The sequence below is a fragment of the Glandiceps talaboti genome, chromosome 5, assembly GCF_964340395.1.
Source record: "Glandiceps talaboti chromosome 5, keGlaTala1.1, whole genome shotgun sequence".
NCBI lineage: Eukaryota > Metazoa > Hemichordata > Enteropneusta > Spengelidae > Glandiceps > Glandiceps talaboti.
In genome coordinates, this window is record NC_135553.1 from 25040324 (window position 1) to 25060697 (window position 20374).

Here is a 20374-nt window from a genome sequence, read left to right on the forward strand (position 1 = left end):
GAAGTAAATTTTGATCAACTTATCAACATCTCCGTAGCAAATCCAGAACCTGCTACCATTGAAGGCGTGAAAGTTTTCAAAATTTGGTTAGAATTGCGAAAATGAAGTTCAGCATTGATGACAGACGACCCCCTAAAGAAACAAACTTTGTTTTTGTAGCTTGTGACATTGTGCGATCATCCCTAAATAAGTTTGTTTTTATTTTTTAATCTTTACTACACTTTTACAGTAGATTTTGTGTTTGAGAATTTTATGACAAAGATATAGTATACATTCACTCCCCATGATTATAATACTGACATGGTTCCAGTGTATATAGTTACTGTAATTGAATAATTCATGCAATGTTGAATTGGATCTAACACTTCCCTTTAAATCTCAAATGCTGTGATTTTGAGTTTTGGCAAGGGGACCCTGACCTCTTAGAATTCAAAATTAGTGTGTTTATATGAAAACCTTTGCTGCCATCAAACTTGTTGAATTATGACATCTGTGATGTTTCAACATGAGTTTTGATTGCAATTTCCAAACTTTCATTTTTGTGAATCGATGAACATGAGAGATGTTTATAAAACATGAAAATTTTCCATTCTCATTCATTTTAGCAATTTGATTTGATGAGCAGGTGAGTTACAAAATGTGAAAATTTTGGACCTCAAATGTTATGTTAAGTAGAAGGATTTCATAGAATCAAGAGTGTAATTATGCTCACCTCAAAACAAAAAGATGACATTTTGACTTGGTTATTCAAATACATTATATTTTGGAAATGTTGCAAAGTTTTTGGAAATACCTGATTTTCTTTGAATGTTTTGTATCAAATGTATCTCTATGAAGTTCAGTTTACTTATTTATTATTTGTTGGGTTGTTTAATGTGTCTATGTAAATCTATGAGATGGCCTGTATTACACTAAGTACCAGTGAGTACTTGGATAGGTGTGTGTATGTGTGTGCACATACCTATGGTATTTGCATTACACTGAGATACTGAAAACATTATTCAAATTTTATGCAAAATGAGACAGTTTTTCTGTGTACACAAAATCCTATGATCAGAGAGTACAATTTTGAGATATTTGGCTGTTTTGGATAAACATATGTAATAATGAAAGAACTTTATGATGCCGAGTACCAGGTTGGGTATAACTCTGCTGCACTTTCATTTGCTCAGTAGACACTTGTGAAAGTACAGCCACAGAGAACTGTACAGGCACTTGTGCAAATTCCCTGAGTATGCCACACTTGCACTGTCAAATCACGTGGTTCTGTCATATAACTACTCAGTACTACTTTGCATGGACAGTATCACAGAGAGAAAATCTGGTAAAATTTGCATAAGTTTCCATACATTGTACCAATAAAGGCATCTGGGGAGTTTGGGTAGATTTTATTCACTTGCATTATGTTTGTTGTAGATTTGTTAGAATTTGTTGTGATGTCAAATGTGTTATTTCCTAAAGTAATATCATAGGTTACAGTATAATAGTATTTCTTTCAGGATATTATTGGAATGATTCCTGCTGGCGTCTTATGCTTTCTAGAACTGTCATTTCAGTCAAATCTGTGTCAAAAGTTCCATGAATCTCACATTTTACCCAGTGAAAGCAAATGTATGGTCACATTGATTGAATTGTTAGCAGTAGAAATCTGAGGATGTTACATTAGAATCCTAGGATGTAAGAGCCTGTCAAGTTACAGGCATGTCCTTGGATTTAGGTTAAACATCTCTGTATCAGTTTAGTGTATGAAGGGGGGGGGGGGGGGGGGGGGGGAGGTAGTCAATCCAAGCCAAACTGCCTCAGAAGACAGGCAAAGGATACATATATAAGGTATCAGCATTAATAGCCTTTTGATTTGTACATTTCTTTGCTGGAACATACCGTTTTAAGGAACCTAAATATGACATTACTGAAAGTATAAAATCATTTGCTTCTTACATCATAGGAAAATATTGCTTATTCTTACATCTCTTACATGTAATAGAATGTTGTGAACAAGTTTGTGGTTTCCATGGCAACATAGATCAGCTGGATGAGGAGAATGACAGATCTCAACTCTCAGACTCTTGTTAAGTCAGTTCCTCTGTACCAAATGTACCAAAAGTTTTTATGGGCGTATGTCTTAATTAGGAAAGCAAAGGATCTGTAATGGAAAAACTGTATATATAATTACAATTAATGATTAGCCTTCATTATGCCTGAGTTTACAAATATAGATATAAAATTTGAAAGTTATGGGAAATATTGCTGAAAAGTTGAGTGTCCCCCCCCCCCATTTCTGTGTTTATTCTAAATCAATATTCGTATAGATATAGGTATTGAGATGACCTGACCTGACCTGTTTAGATTTAGATGTGTACAATAAAGAGAACAACAGCTGTGTAGTTTTAATTATAGAACTGTCCTTGATAGATCTATTACAGCTGAAATTTGTATATTAAGCTAAATATAAAAATATCATCATAGGCACTCATACTGCTAAAATTAGGCTAGCGTTTATTCACCATCATCCTTCATCAAATAATTATAGATGTGTTATTAGCAAGGTATACAAATATTGCCATAGAAACTGAAACCAGTAAGATTTGACTAAGATGTATTTTAATTTTTTGTCAAATAAATACACGTGTTATCAACTAAATAAAAAAATATCACCATAGACACTGATCCAACAAAAAATTGATTGGGATGTATACTTCATCAAATAAAAGTACCTATTTTATAATCTATATATAAAGATATCACTATGGAAACCAAATTGCACATTTTGTGACAATTTATCTCATTACTTTGAAGATGAGTACAATATTATCTTATCTGTCCAATAGGTTGCTATGGTGACACTAAATGTTTAAAAAACATGGTTTTCAAGACTATTCAGTGCGAACTAAAATAGAAGCTATCATAACTTTTGATGTCATAAAAAGTTTGTAGGGTGTAGTGTAGTTAATAAAATAAAGATAATAGATAAAGAGTTTGCAGACCTTCTTGTTAGTGTAAATCATTTTGTGATCACAAAGAGAAAATATATATATGGAAATTATTACAAGAAATCGATTGAAATTTCTTGAAAATGTGTATATTGAAAGTTATGTGATGTATTAGCATTTATGGCAACTCAATTTACATTATGTTATTATGATTATGTGAAATATATGGTTGTCAGAATAATAACAAAAGTGAATATATAGTATTACATCAGTACTTGGTATGTTTTCAATATTAATCTCACAATATTTATCTTTACAAGTACTCATTTATATAGCTGCCATTAACATCAGAGAAATGTATAACCCACAATGTACAATAGTGATGTATTATTATTTTATGGTAATATTTGATATTAATAAGTGGAATATTATATTACACCCATGAAGTACTTGAAATGTAATCAGAGTTGTTAGTTTTAGTGTTGGTCAGATCTTTTGTAGCTTACAATGTAGTCATGTGGGATTTTACTTTTCCCCTACCACACCTGGCATTTTGCTAATGATATATTACTTTAATGAAACTGTGGCCAGAACACAGGCACAAATTTTTATTTGGTTTTCAATTATTCCTGCTGTGGAATGACATCAGTAGCATCACCACATGATTAGAACCAGCTCAGAAGGTTGAGCTGTGTGATGTGAACATGATTATCATATTGCAATGTCACTGTCAAAAATTGTAATGTGTTTTTAAATTTGGATACGACTGTTATAGCAAAATGCCTGGGGAGAGCAAACTCCCCACATGACTTGATTCTTGGCTAGTTCTTTTGCAACATAGATGTTGCCTAGATATTGTGTATGTTGTTGAAAAGGAAAGATTCTTTTGAAGTGTGGGCAAAACTTGAGTTTGTTTTTCTCCTAGAAGGAAAAAAATCTAATGAAATGATGGCAAACCAATAGTAGTGAATTTAACTACCTTTCCGAAACACAAACTTGAAAATTGTTACATACATTTTTTGACCACAGATTGACCCACTGTTCAAAACATGTGACCTTCCAGACTGAAGACTAATGAGTGTACAGTTGAAAATTTCAGGTAACAATTTTCAAGTTTGTGTTTGGAACAAACTGTAATATGCTACTTTTAAATTAATTTTTATTTTTTGTAACTATGGCAACAGCTGAAGATGAAAGTACAATCCAAGTGTGAGCCCTTCTCTACAAACTAGCATCACCTGTCACTATTGAAGATAAAAGGTGATTTTTGTGAAAATCCTGAATTTTGAATCCTTGGTATTTGTTTGCAAAATCAGTATACATCAACTTTTAGAAAAATATCCATGCTAAACTTTGAGTAAGGCTTCATCTTGTTCTGAGGAGTTATTTCTAGCTAAAATATATCAACATGGATTTGATAGTATCGTATGTTAGTGGCCATATTGAATATTGAAGTGCAGTTCTTTTTGTGATGATGTACATGTCATGAAATGTGTAAGCATTCAACTCTTTTGTGCAAAATATCAAAATTCTCAATTTAGTGTTTTAATTTTGCTTCTTGCAAAAGTTGAGCAGGGTGATGAGCAGGATAGCACTTGCAATTTCACCTTCAGTGACCATTGTGAATTACTATAACAACCACCTGAGACAACCTACATGATTTGATGTATCAACTTTTTTTTTTGACCTTTGAGAAGCCATGCCTTGTGAGGCCCTAAAATGACATCATCTCCATCCTGAATTTGTGCCTAAAATTTGTAAGACAAATGTAAAACTATACCTGAAAAGATATTACAGAAAAAGAGAAAATCTTCACCCAGCATATGATGGTGATATTTTGTGAAGTCTGTCCAGTAATACAAATTAAGGATATATGATCTGTCAACTACATGTATATATACATACCTATATATATTTTGAAAACTAATTTTTAAACAATTTTCAGAAATGTTAATTTTTGTTCTGCAATATTAAGATGTATATGGTGATGGGATTTTATTTAACAAGTACAATGAAATCACATTGACTGCACACATATATCAAATATTTCATGGATATATTTCTGCCTATGCATAAATGTATGTATATCTTGAAGGATGTGTATATTCAGAATTGTAGCAATAAACTATGACTTAATTTGCAGATTGGGTTTTTTTTTGTTTTTTTTATATTTGATATGAATAGTGTGAATTGATGTGTGAATGGGTATGTGGGGGGTGGGGGTGTATGTAGCTAGGATACTGGCAACCTCAAGGGTCATTAGTAAATGAGAGGTCAGCTTGGGCATGCCTACTGTCTGCACATACATGTACCAGATACACATTGAATTGTAACACCCCTGAGATCTTGTTGACCCATTCATAGCTGTCATGTCTGTCTCAAGTGTAAAGGGTTTTGCAAGCATGACCTCATAAGTGAGCAGTTATATTCATTACCAGTTATTACCATCATTACAATCATTACTGTACAATATATACAACAGTATAGTAAACCAAAACAATTAAAAAAAACCCCTAAGTTACTGTAATACAAACTCCTGATACCTACCCCTACATCGACAGACACTTTTGATTACTGAAAATAGATATTTCATGGATGGACATTTCTATCAGTTTTAGAACACCTTTTTTGAAAAAATACCACTTGAAGTGGGGGGGGGGGGGGGTATTTTGGAAAACATCATTTGAAGTGTGGATGTTACAATGGATAATGACAGAATAAGTCTCATTTGGTGCTGTAAAATGGCTCCTGAACAACTGTAATTTGTCAAGATTTTCACAGTGTGAGAGAGTATCCTGTACCTTAATTCCCCCATCCACGTTTTTTCACATATGCATGTGTGCCATGTGCACTATTTCTCAAATAAGATACTCAAATAATTAGTGTTGGGGTATATTACAAGTATTTAAGAATGGCTAGTTGTGTATAGCTATATATTGGGGTATATTACAAGTATTTAAGAATGGCTAGTTGTGTATAGCTATATATTGGGGTATATTACAAGTATTTAAGAATGGCTAGTTGTGTATAGCTATATATTGGGGTATATTACAAGTATTTAAGAATGGCTAGTTGTGTATATAGCTATATATTGGGGTATATTACAAGTATTTAAGAATGGCTAGTTGTGTATAGCTATATATTGGGGTATATTACAAGTATTTAAGAATGGCTAGTTGTGTATAGCTATATATTGGGGTATATTACAAGTATTTAAGAATGGCTAGTTGTGTGTGGATAGCTATATATTGGGGTATATTACAAGTATTTAAGAATGGCTAGTTGTGTGTATAGCTATATATTGGGGTATATTACAAGTATTTAAGAATGGCTAGTTGTGTGTATAGCTATATATTGGGGTATATTACAAGTATTTAAGAATGGCTAGTTGTGTATAGCTATATATTGGGGTATATTACAAGTATTTAAGAATGGCTAGTTGTGTATAGCTATATATTGGGGTATATTACAAGTATTTAAGAATGGCTAGTTGTATGTATAGCTATATATTGGGGTATATTACAAGTATTTAAGAATGGCTAGTTGTGTGTATAGCTATATATTGGGGTATATTACAAGTATTTAAGAATGGCTAGTTGTGTGTATAGCTATATATTGGGGTATATTACAAGTATTTAAGAATGGCTAGTTGTGTGTATAGCTATATATTGGAGTATATTACAAGTATTTAAGAATGGCTAGTTGTGTGTATAGCTATATATTGGAGTATATTACAAGTATTTAAGAATGGCTAGTTGTGTGTATAGCTATATATTGGGGTATATTACAAGTATTTAAGAATGGCTAGTTGAGTGTATAGCTATATATTGGGGTATATTACAAGTATTTAAGAATGGCTAGTTGTGTGTATAGCTATATATTGGGGTATATTACAAGTATTTAAGAATGGCTAGTTGTGTGTATAGCTATATATTGGGGTATATTACAAGTATTTAAGAATGGCTAGTTGTGTGTATAGCTATATATTGGGGTATATTACAAGTATTTAAGAATGGCTAGTTGTGTGTATAGCTATATATTGTCAGCAGGTCTAATTGGTGATTTTGGCCATTTGTGTTACAATCAATTTGTCATTCTCAAGATAAAAACTTCTGAATGAAATTATAGAAGAATTATGGTATTGGCTACATCTTAATGTGTTAACGAAAGCCATAAAAACATTGAAAATAATTGTACAATTGACATTAATCCACTGCACAGAGTTGCATTTGATTTTGCACATTTATGTTACATCATATTTTATACTGCAGTGTATAATACCACAAACAGGTATATATACCAAAGGTAACATTACCAGAAATTAGTTTATTTGCTTTCTATCAACATTTGTTATATTTTTGAAAACTAATTCTATTGAAGAGTTGTATTAACTGCAAGTAATTATAGTCTCCTATGGATTTATGCTGAGATACTGTCACAAAATTACATGTTCCATAGATTCTAGATAAACATGTACAAAGAAAACAAAAACTGTACCAAAAGTATTATGTGTTCAGTGCTCTTTTAATAAATAACAAATATTCAATTATATTCATATGGTGTGATAGGAACATCCCATATGGTGAGAGCTATAAAATGATGTTAATATATACAGGTGTGTGTGTGTGTGGGGGGGGGGGGTGTCATTTTGGAAAATGTGGTCTTCACTGAGGGGTCACTTTGACTGGGGGGGGGGGGGGGTAGTTTAAGAAGTTCAACTCAAACTCCCCCCCCCCCCCTCCCCCAGTCGGTTAAATATGCCCGGCCCTATTACATTGTAAAGCTCAGGCAGGCAACCAACTTTATGATCTTATGCCTGACTGTGAGCAAATGTTTTTAATGTTGTCTGCTATTTTTTGAATTTGAATACTTTCATCTGGTCGCTGGTTCCATGCTCTAGGGGACAAGCAAATAAAGCAATGTTTTAATGTAACTAACCTCTTGACAGTTATAAGATTAGGGGCGTTTTAATTTTGATAATTTAGAGAATAATGGACAAGATATCTTTATTTAGTCAGTAAAGAGATAATGATATATGCAGCTGAAAGAAAGAAAACTAGCCAGGGAAAGAAGAAAAACAGTTTTATATCACCACAAAAAATTAATCATTCAAAGGATCAATCATGCAACCGAATAATAAATTAATCGATCAATCAATCAATCAATCACATGCTCGCTGAACTCTGTGGTGTGGCTTAGACCACTATAAGGAAATAAGAGGTGAATAATGGACGAGATGTCTTTATTTAGTCAATAAGGAGAGAATTATATACAGCTGAAAGTGAGAAAAGTAGCAAGGGAAAGAAGAATTTTTTTTATATCACTACAAAAATCAATGCGTCAATAGATCAACATCCCACACAAAATAAGATTTATTTTACCAAAAATATCAATCATTCAATCGAATCATTCACCCAAATAATAAATCAATCAATAAATCGATTGATCGATCAATCAATTCCATGCTCACTGCACCCTGTGGTGTGCTTATGATAGAATTTAACTTTGATATTTTGATCTCCTGGGAAGTGTGAGAGATTAGGCTGTGGTGTTATTTCTCTGGAAAACTTCAAACTTTCGTGTTCTTTTAACATCGAGCTGATACATGATTTTAAAAATGCATTCTATCAACCACCATTGTGAAATTACTAAAAACTATATCACTCGGTGTAGACATGCAGATAGGAAGGACTTTCTGCCTTCATGATGGAGGTAGCTACCATCCGGATTTTTCATGAAGGCGCGACATTGCACAAATATCCATCATCCATCTAATATTAGACTCTAGTGTAGATGCAACACACTTTTTGAACGATATTATCCCGATGAAAAGTACTGTGTACCTGCAAAGTCTAATATTAAATATAGTGATATGAGAGGCAGAGAGTCGGAGATAAAGACAAAGGCAGTGACAGACAGACGGAAAGAAAGACAGACAGACAACCAGACACACACGCGTGCGAGTGCGCGCGCGCGCGCGCACACACACACACACACACACACACACACACTCTACCCAACACACACCCTGACAAACACGTCACCTGCAAGTCGCTTTTAAGATGGAAGAAATTCAAAAGAAACTAAAATCCACCCATAGCACATGATATATGCCACAGACGCAACCACATACAGACAGACACAGACACAGACAGACACATACACACACAGAGAGGGACAAAGACAGGCAGAGACAGACAGACAGATAGATAGACAGGCAGACAGACAGACAGACAGACAGACAGACAGACAGACAGACAGACAGACAGACAGACAGAGACACATAGAGGCACAGAGATAGCTAAGAATGTCATGTTTGAAGATACCAAGACGTAATTTATATTCATACAATAAAACAAAGACAATTGCAGTCAAACAATAGTTATAATGATCTCAAAATGAAATGTATAGAATCATTTTACGGAAGACATCTGTCCAATGGCCTTCATTATAATTTTATGGTATTCTGATCATCAAGTTTAACAGTGACATGTTGAAGTTCCCGATCACCATCATCACTTAAGATGGAGAAGGTTTGAAACTGTTCGTAAGACGGAATAGTATTGCATAAACATACATGTATATATTTATTGTTGGAGAATTTTGAATTCTGTACAAATAATTTGCCAATGAATCTTTATCTATTCATTTGAAAGTACTTCAGTACAGTGTGGAAAAATGCTATATAATAATTAACATCGTCATCATCATCATCATCATCATCATCATCATCATCATCCATGACTGAAGCTACTGTGTTGTATCTTAGACGAAGTGAAATTATTGCTAATATAGTAATAAAACTATAACGTCAATCTCCCATTCATTTTTTCCAACATCTCGAGAGGTACTCCAACAAGATAAATTGTCATAGAATGTTTCAGTATCTACATATGAGGTATGGGATAAATGGCAACAGCTACGGATACATTCAAATTCGAATTGTTTGATCATATGATATATGTAAGTGTTATACGATATAATAGCGACCTAAGCATTCGTTGATTCATTCTTGGTTGTTTCGATGCCGGCTTCGGTGTTGTTATTTCCCGAAATAAGGAGTGGATCGTCGTCGCCACTTACTGAAGCACGAGTTGGTTTGGCGTCGTCATTTTCTGAAAAAAACTATAACATGATATGATATGACAATATAATAAACAATGTTAAAGATCATTAGTAAGTTAGACTAAACGTTATTTAAATAGAACATTCTCAGACTAATACAACGTTAACATTGGTAGTGTTGTAAAAAGGTGAAATTCGAAAAAAAAAGATATTTGCATAAATAACATTCTTTACTGAGCAACACTGACACTTGAGTCAATTTTACAGGCACAGTGATAATTACCACCACTCTTGTTACACGTCACACATCCAGTATTCGTATTCGTACAAGGGCTGTGTGGAATAGCTATTATACAAAAGTTTTACATTATTTTAAATAGTGTAGACTGGATATAGGAAATAAAAGTGCCAATGGCGTTGTAGCACAACTGTTGAGAGTAAACTTTAAGTTTCTATCATGATTGTGTTCTTGTTGCTAGACATATTTGCACACATATTTTTTGAAGATTTATTGTAATGCCTACCCAATCTGATTAAAATCTGATTTGGTGAGAGCGGTTAGATGTCTTTATTTACCTTTATTTCCAACAAGACGAACGGCACAAACGATGGAAATAGAGATAATAAAGACATCTAGCCGCTCTCACCACATAAGATTTTAATCAGATTGATGCCTACCCATTCATGGTGTTATATATGCAATGTAAACTATCGTTAATACTGTTGTTATGAGCATAGTCTTGTTACTAGCCGAATCTGCATACATTTTTGAACGTATGTCACTGGTGATATATTGGCATTATATGTCATCACAAACATAATTCAGCGACATTACCCTTAAAATAGGAAGTCTACCTTGTCACAATTAGAAAGAACAGAAGGATGCCTACGAAACTTACCGGATATTCCAATGGAAAATCGTTTCGAGGAAATCTCAGTTGTCTTGTGTTGTTGAGTTACGATGCAAACTCGGAGAGCTCTAAGTCTACTTGATCGATCACAGACTTTTTATTTCATTGTGTTGCTTGTATAAGTTTTCTTCAAAACAGTAACGCAAAAACACTGCATGGTTTCCCCTGCTTTAGCTTGAAGAACATAAATCTTCAGTATAGGTAAATACTACTATATCTTGTAAGTTATTGTAAATTTTATTTGTTGATTTGCTAAGTACGAACATGTTTTGAAGTAGTTTTCCATTCAGATATCATGTGGTTAAAATGTACTATAAAGTAATAAATCAGAACGTTAAACTGTAAAACACAGCAAAAAATAAAATAGAATATTTGCAAAGAAATAAAAACACGTCTTTTCGGTTGTTTATTTTTCCAATAAACTGCACATTGAAGTTGGTAAATTCTAAATTCAAACACCCAGGGATCATTCACAATTATAGTTTGTAGTTAATATTTACTTGAACCAACCATATGGAAAAAATGCCTTGTTAGCCAATTGGACCAGTAAGAAATCGGCTTTTTCCTACCTCCATTTTGATTTTCAACGCGAAATAGAATTTTTAAAACTACAAATAAAATTGAACCTTTACTCACACTATTTAAAACTATTCTATAAAATTTACAAATAGAAATATTATCTAATTTGAGTGCCCAAAGTGGATCGTTGCACTGACAGGACGCAGAGGTAAACCCCCCCCCCCCCATTTTTGTACAAATTTAATATTTCTGTTCGATTCAAGTTGAAGAGAATGGAATCTGAAGCCTGTGTGTTCGAGCCCCACCGAAGAGGGCGACCTGAAACACCATACGTATCACAGGCATGTTTTATGAAACAGTTGTGTTCTTTGTTCTTTGTTCGTAGTTTTAATTATTTTTTTTCTTTGCTTTTCTTTGTTTGGGGTCTATTCAAAAACGTCGGAGTGTATTAGACGGTGGAGATGGGTTAGGCATTGGATAAGTAGTTGGCTATCAGTCAATGTGCTGGACGGCTCCCGGGGACAGCTGGATCATTTGGCAATTGGTATGCCTTTAACGGTGGTGGTGGCGCTCTATAGCCGTACTTATATCTGTCCCATTTGTCCTATCAAGATTTTCCCGAATAAGGGAGCCTTCGGTAATTACAGAAGGGAGGGGATCAAGCCTGGTCTGTTGTACAAGATGTGACCTTCCCTGATTCCATTGTGCTAAGGGAGCATTCGTTTTTTACGGGGAGGGGGGGGGGGGTCGGTGGAATTCGGGGGGGGGGGGGGTTGACTTTTACAAAGCAGTTTTTAGGGGGGGTCAAATTTTATATCCAATGGTTTGGGGGGGGGTCAATTTTTACAACAGATTTGTATGGAATCATAGCAAAAAACAACAGAATTGACAAAAAAATGTACAAAACAGAATACAAACATGTCTTTATTCTGTCTGATCAGGTGATAACAAGTAAAAAAAAGAAAACACAGAATCACAAAAATAAAACTTTCAGGCTGTGGCAATATAATGACATACCTCACTTTTAAAACGCTTTAAAAACTCTTTAAAAACAACAGAACTCATTCAAATTAATTTTTGACCACTTACCAAACATATCAAAGAAACAATTGACCTGAGTGAATTCCACCATAAAAATCGTAAAATGGCCGCCACGTGGCCCCGGCCGGCGGGGAGTAACAAACATAGATAAGAACACAAAAGAGATAGTTACTAAGTTAGTCTGACGAGTCACTTTGACTCTTCAGTTCACTGTAGTCAACTGTATCTACAGATCCACTTTGTTCCGTGTCACTTTGACTGTCAAGTTCACTCAGGTCAATTGTTTCTTTGCTATCAGTGGCTAAGTGGTCAAAAATTAATTTGAATGAGTGCTCATTCAATATATTTCAAGTTGTACATTGGCACAAGCAATTTGGCTTCCGATGCATTTACAGAGCTAACATTACCAATTAATACCATGGTGGCTGGTGCTGGTCTACCAGTATCAAAAGGGTGAAATTCCACCATTATAATCTTGTTGTAGAGAGTCTCTACACGGCGTTGTAATGCTTGCATTTTTCTCTGTCTCGCCTTTCTGTTGTTTTCTTTTTTTGATCTGGCAGGGGTTTTCATTCTTGAAAATGAGCAGCCAAAAAAGAGGCAGACAGTGTACTACTTGGAAGTCACGGAACTACATGGACTAGGTTTCATGGTCCATTATGTGATATGTCGAACAAACACTCATATAAGTCAAGTGTTTCATAAATCTATTATAAATCAAGTGAAAATTTTTTATAGGGGGGGGGGTCACATTTTACAATTGATGGATTTAGGGGGGGTCAAATTTTAGAAAAGTAATTTTTAGGGGGGTTGCTTTTTACATTTAATTCATACCTCAAATTCCACCGACCCCCCCCCCCCTCCCCGTAAAAAACGAATGCTCCCTAAAAATGGTCCTCTATCAGCTTTCTTTCTCTAAAAAATAATCCTCCTCTTTTCAAATATTTCAAAAACATGGATTCACCATGGTTTCACAGCTTCCCTATCACGTCCGGTGGTAAGGGTTAACCATTTGATTTCGGGGGAGGGAGCTGGATGAATTGGAACTACCACAATTTTTTTTCAACCACCATGACAGCAATAGTTTTCCAAGTAGGGGTACAGCAATTTTCTTTTAAATATATGCTTTATAAATTTGACTTTTCACCGCATCAAGTCGAGTCATGTTACTTTTTATTTTTGAAATTAAATTTCCTCATAACAGGATCCCGGAGACATTCATGATTCTTTAATATTCCCAAAGTGGCCAGTAAAAATAGAAAGTAGACAGGTAAGGTTGAATAGAAGTTTGAGGGAACCAAGTGGACATTTTTGAAATTCAAGGATTCAAAGAGTACTTCTGGTGCTATTTTATCATATCAAGGTAGTAATAATACAGGGTGAAATTTGAATCAAAATACATGGGTGCAGTGTAGGGATGGGTGCCCCTAGAAAGTTATGAAATTGGAGAACTAAAAGAATGCTTTGTGGTGCTATTTAATATATCAAGGTGTCAACAATACCAGTTTAACTTTGAATCAAAATACAAGAGAGCATGGGGGTGCGTACGAGGTTCACCCCCTCCCTCTTTTGAATTTTTGAAATTTAAGGACTAAGAGAGTGCTATCTGGTGTTATTCAGAAAACTAACACCAAGAAAAATCCTCAAAGTATATTGTTGCATGCCATACCATTTAAAATTATTGTATCATTATGAAAAATTACAGGATTCATTAAAGGTACTAAGTCGGGTCAGTATTCTTAGTAATTTGATTTGATGGTAGAGATTCAGTTTGTTTCAGCATTTGCCAAAGTATAAAACTGCCCGTGGCGGTGGCACCAGAAACACATGTACCAGGGAATTTGACATTTATAGCATTTCTGCACTTGCAGCACAATAATATTTTTTTACGCTCATACCATGGAAACTATTTTTTATGTCTCTAAAATCCTCCAGTGAAAGATTACACTTGTGCTCAATAGAGAAACTGGCTGTCAGGAGGTAGTTTTAGTACAGCTTGAGACTTAGAGCTACAGTCGATAGAAGATCGCTGTATGCATTGTATTCTTTCACAGTGCAGCAAAAAACAGGCCTTTAATGAAATCATTACAGTGTCACATGGGCTCGAAAATTTTAATGGCTACAATTGTTTATATTGCTGATAATCAACATTTCAACTTGACTACTTCTACATCCTCACTATGCACGGCACCTACGTCATTGTTTATTTTGCATTAGCAGTTGTCTGAGGGTGTGTAATAAACGTCATGTCACATGAGTGAGTGAAACACCAAGCCTACGATTTTAGCTTTAAAAATCAACATTGACAATGTTTCTATGCAACAAGCATTCCAGTAAGTTTTCCTTTATATGTGAAATGGTCGCTTTAGTCAAGCAAAGTCTATTCTAGTCACAAACGGGGTACGAGAGATTTAGACGGAATATGCCGTAAGTGCCGTAAACAGGATAGTTTTCGACAGAAGTAGCAGACGATTATCAACATGTGATGCATTAGTAGGGGGTCAACCTCTTTTCGAAATTGGCGGGGGGGGGCATCCTGTTTTGAAATTTTGGGTAGGGGATGCCATTGTGTTTTGGATTTGGATGAAAGAAAAGAATCCATTAATCTACAGTGGCATGACCTTGTCTGAACTTTAGTATATTTTCCTGTCCCTATTTTAAAATATTACTTCACCTGGAGTGTGGCTCAAACTTAACTTTACATATACATATGCAATGTATTACCTACCACACTAGTTACAGTACATATGTCATGTATCTCTGAAACTGGATGTGTAATCTATATAATTCTCTATTATAACCACTTTGTAGGATATAACATTATCTTTAACTGTAATTATTGTAATGTTTCGGCGATTTGTTGATAAAAACTGAAAAATCAAGGTGACCTTGAAAACCCCAAGAAATCTCTCACCCCCGGGGTCACTAATACATAGCCAACAATCAGATGCTCTAACCTTTTTACTGTCATAGTAAGCCCGTTCCCATCTAAAGTCTGAACCTGTTTCGATTCGAATATTGTCTTTTAAAGATGTGAAATGTTTCCCAAGATAGTCTACTATAATATTGCCTTAAAAGTCCAAATCTCCCCGACCAATGATACTACCATTAAGTGTACCGACCTTTAGTATAATGATGCCATTTAACTTTTAACATATTTCAACCCTGTGTAAGTTATACAGAATACTTTCTGATATGGTGGTGCTGTTTTGAAAAGTTTGGAGATTATTGCTTGAAAGGCTCTGAATATCCTAAAAATGGCTTTTAAGAGAGCCTTCTAGGGAGATACCACGAGGACCCCCCCCCAAAAGGTGGACATATCCCTTTCCCAAGCTCTTCCCTACATTTTACTGTGAAGATACTATCAAAATTTATTTCACAAATATTTCAACCCTGTGCAGTTGCTTTATATTGGTGCTGTCTTGTAAAGCTTGGCAATTACTAATAGTCTCAAAATTCACTTTTAAGAGTAAAAACCTTCAAGGCTTCTAAAAGGAGATGACAGTGCTATCATGGGATCTTATCAAGTATTTGCAAGAGGGTCAGGCAGTACAGTCCACATTGAGTCACGATCAAAAAATGGCTGTCATGTGAATATGATATACAGGGGGGGGGGGGGTAATCATGATTTAGAATTAAGTGTTAGGGGGCAGCCTCTTTTCGGTTTTACATAAAAGGGAGTCCAATTTTACATAGAGGCTGGGGGGGGGGGGGGGCAGAGGGCTGATGGAAAAATCCACTGTTTTCACTGTGAGAGTAGGCCGATGAGGGCGGAAAATCACAACATATCTTACAGTCTACGTTTACCTTAATGCACATCATTTATATTCATACGTACATAATTTACTTTAATACATGCATCATTTGCCTTGGGTGTCATTTTTTTACATGGCACATCATGCGTCTTGTGTATGATTTGATACTAGGTTATCAGCTATCTGGTGTCATTTATTTTTATGATGCACCATGCATGTGTAACTTATTTTCAATTTTTCATCATTTGCCTTTGTGTGGGCATCGTTTATATTCATAGTGCATTACTTGCTTTATGTGTGTTATTTATTTTCATATACGAATCACTTCCCCTTATGTGTGTGTTATTTGTTCTCACAGATGCTTAATTTACATTTATATGTCACTTACGTTAGCATGTATAAAACAGTTATTTTGCATTCATCATCGTCGCAAATCGAATATAGAAGAATAACAAAAAGTAAGTAACTTATAGATGACACTTACCACTCTTAGCCATCAGGTGTAGATGATGTATGCTTGATATCTTGTAGATATAATAGACATTGCCTTGAATGACAGCCACAAAAGGCAGATGATAGTACTTTCAGTTGATCAGTATATGTATAGATAACTTACGGTATAATTTATTTAAATTCTCATCCTTCAAGACTAAATGGAATTTACTGTGAACACTGTAAACAGCTGCAGGTTATGATATGGCAAGTCTGGCAAAAAGGTCCCCTGAACGTTAGACTATTTCTAACGGTCTAACGTTCATATTATCTAGTCAATGCTAGGGGTGTCATCGCTGCCAAGCAATTCTTTGTCGCCTTTTTTGAGTTGCCATAACATATCCAAGGGGACACATTTTTACACACACACACACACACACACACACACACACACACACACACTCACACTCACACTCACACTCACACTCACACTCACACACACACACACACACACACACACACACACACACACACTCACACTCACACTCACACTCACTCACACACACACACACACACACACACTCTGCTTGACTGCGAATAATGTCAAGGGCACTCTCAATCATACAAACATATAGTTTGTATGTTTGGTGTTAAAATAGCTTGAATATGATACATGGCGAAGATGACGAATGCAGATGGAAACGCGGCGATGACAAATACGGACGGAGATGTACGCGGTGAAAATATAAACGGTGGCGAAACTGCGAAATTTGTGTCTGTGGATGTTATGTATGAGAGAAAGGCCATAGAGAGGCAAGTGAAAATACTACCGACCAACCGACAAACCGGTCACCAACTTAACCTAGCCTGAGGACAACCAAAAATGAGAAGAAAGAGAAAAAGATGAAATGTTTGTGTATATGTAATACCGACAGCGAAAAAGGACCGAGATGCGAGGTAGTTGACGATGAAGACGAAATTATTTTTGATTTGGAGGTTGGGAAAGAGAAAGGGGAAGGGATATAGAAACTAGTCACTCATTCATTCATTCATTCATTCATTCATTCATTCATTCATTCATACAATTATATTTAAAAAAGAAAAACAATTTTATCAAATTTTAATAATCACATTCTTGGGTCTTCGAATTCATCTTGGGTCCATCCTAAAGTGAATTAATAAAAGTATTTATTGAAACAACATCCATTCGAATTGTAATATTTACTAAATCCTTAATCAAAATTGCTAACATCTAATATTCCATTGTGTAATGTGGTTCATATAATGCATGAGCATCATTCTACATCATGGCACTGTGAAATTATTTCACAAGTTTCTATGTCATTCATTCTCCAGTGTTCGAGATATGAGTCAAAACACTCAAAATTGCTATTACTTTACTAAGCTCTAAAAAAATATTACTGCTGATAATATCATAATTGAATATATAAAACAATAGACAATATATTTACATATTGAATGATTGTAATATCTACACTCAAAATTGCTATTACTTAATCTGACCTTTTAGAAAAATTACTTCAATACAATGTTTATTTTACTCTAATTTTAGCCTGAAAATACTTGTGAACTAAGCTTGTCATGTGATTAGTATTCAGAAGGCCACCCTCTCCCCCTGAGATTGTACTTGTATTTATCATTAATGACAGGAGAAAAATATCGACAATAACACATTGATGAAATTGTGTCGACTAATTTTAAAATTCAGAATGTTGACTCACATCTGTGGCATTCGCAGTCGTTGTCACATCCATCCAGCTCCATTCTTCATACCATCTTCCGTGGCCTTGTAATCCTTAAGTGAGTAAATAAAAGATAATTTATTTATTTATTGAATGAAAAGAAATTTATTGAAATTGTAATGTTTACACTCAAAATTACTAATATTGACTAACTTCTTTGTTGCTACTTATCATGTGATAAGAATTCACAAGGCCACCCTCTCCTCGTTAGATAACTTGTATTTATCATTGATGACAGAAGAAAAAAATATTGCCCAAAAACAAATTGATGAAATTTATGGCGACTCGATGTTGACCCACTTCTGTGGTGTTTGCAATCAGTGTCACACCCATCCCTCTCCACTCTTTGTATCATCGTCTGTGGCCTTGTAATCCATTGCTGAAGGTACAAAATATTGGGCAACAAAATCTAATGACCATTTTCAGTAAATTTACAAATCCAAAATCTTCACTTACTTCTTCCACTTCTTGATTGGCTGTCTGGTGTTCATCTGCCATCTGTGTTCGTGTTATCTTCCGTGACCTTGAGTTCCATCCTGATCAAACAATACAGTATAAACTTATTGATGGGATGAAATAACAGTTATTTAGATTCTAATATTGACTCTTAAAGTTGCCACTACTCAATTTAACCTTTTTGAAAAGATATTACCACGGATAATACAATTCTGTTCATCTCCAATATTTCTTCATTCTGCTACAATCTACTTGTGACATAAGGTTGTCATTACTTGTCGTGTGCTTAGTACTGACAAAAGAACTTTTTGATAACTTATACTTTCCATTGCAGATGGGAATAAATATTGGGCAACAAAATTTAATGACCATTCACAATAATTATACAATTCCAAAATCTTCACTTACTTCTTCCACTTCTTGATTGGCTGTCTGGTGTTCATCTGCCATCTGTGTTCGTGTCATCTTCCGTGACCTTGAGTTCCATCCTGAAAGGAATGAATCAAACAATACAGTATAAACTTATTGATGGAATGAAATAACAGTTATTTAGATTCTAATATTTACTCTTAAAGTTGCCACTACTCAATTTAACCTTTTTGAAAAGATATTACCACGGATAATACAATTCTGTTCATCTCCAATATTACTTCATTCTGCTACAATCTACTTGTGACATAGGGTTGTCATTACTTGTCGTGTGCTTAGTACTGACAAAAGAACTTTTTGATAACTTATACTTTCCATTGCAGATGGGAATAAATATTGGGCAACAAAATTTAATGACCATTCACAATAATTATACAATTCCAAAATCTTCACTTACTTCTTCCACTTCTTGATTGGCTGTCTGGTGTTCATCTGCCATCTGTGTTCGTGTCATCTTCCGTGACCTTGAGTTACATCCTGAAAGGAATGAATCAAACAATACAGTATAAACTTATTGGTGGAATGAAATAAGAGTTACTTAGATTCTAATATTTATTCTTAAAGTTCCCACTACTCAATTTAACCTTTTTGAAAAGATATTATCAGGGATAATACAATTCTGTTCATCTCCAAAATACTTCTTCATTCTGCTACAATCCACTTGTGACATAAGGTTGTCATTACTTGTCGTGTGCTTAGTACTGACAAAAGAACTTTTTGATAACTTATACTTTCCATTGCAGATGGTAAGAAATATTGGGCAACAGAATTTAATGACCATTCTCAGTAATTATACAATTCCAAAATCTTCACTTACTTCTTCCACTTCTTGATTGGCTGTCTGGTGTTCATCTGCCATCTGTGTTCGTGTCATCTTCCGTGACCTTGAGTTCCATCCTGAAAGGAATGAATCAAACAATACAGTATAAACTTATTGATGGAATGAAATAACAGTTATTTAGATTCTAATACTTACTCTTAAAGTTGCCACTACTCAATTTAACCTCTTTGAAAAGATATTACCACGGATAATATAATTCTGTTCATCTCCAAAATATTTCTTTATTCTGCTA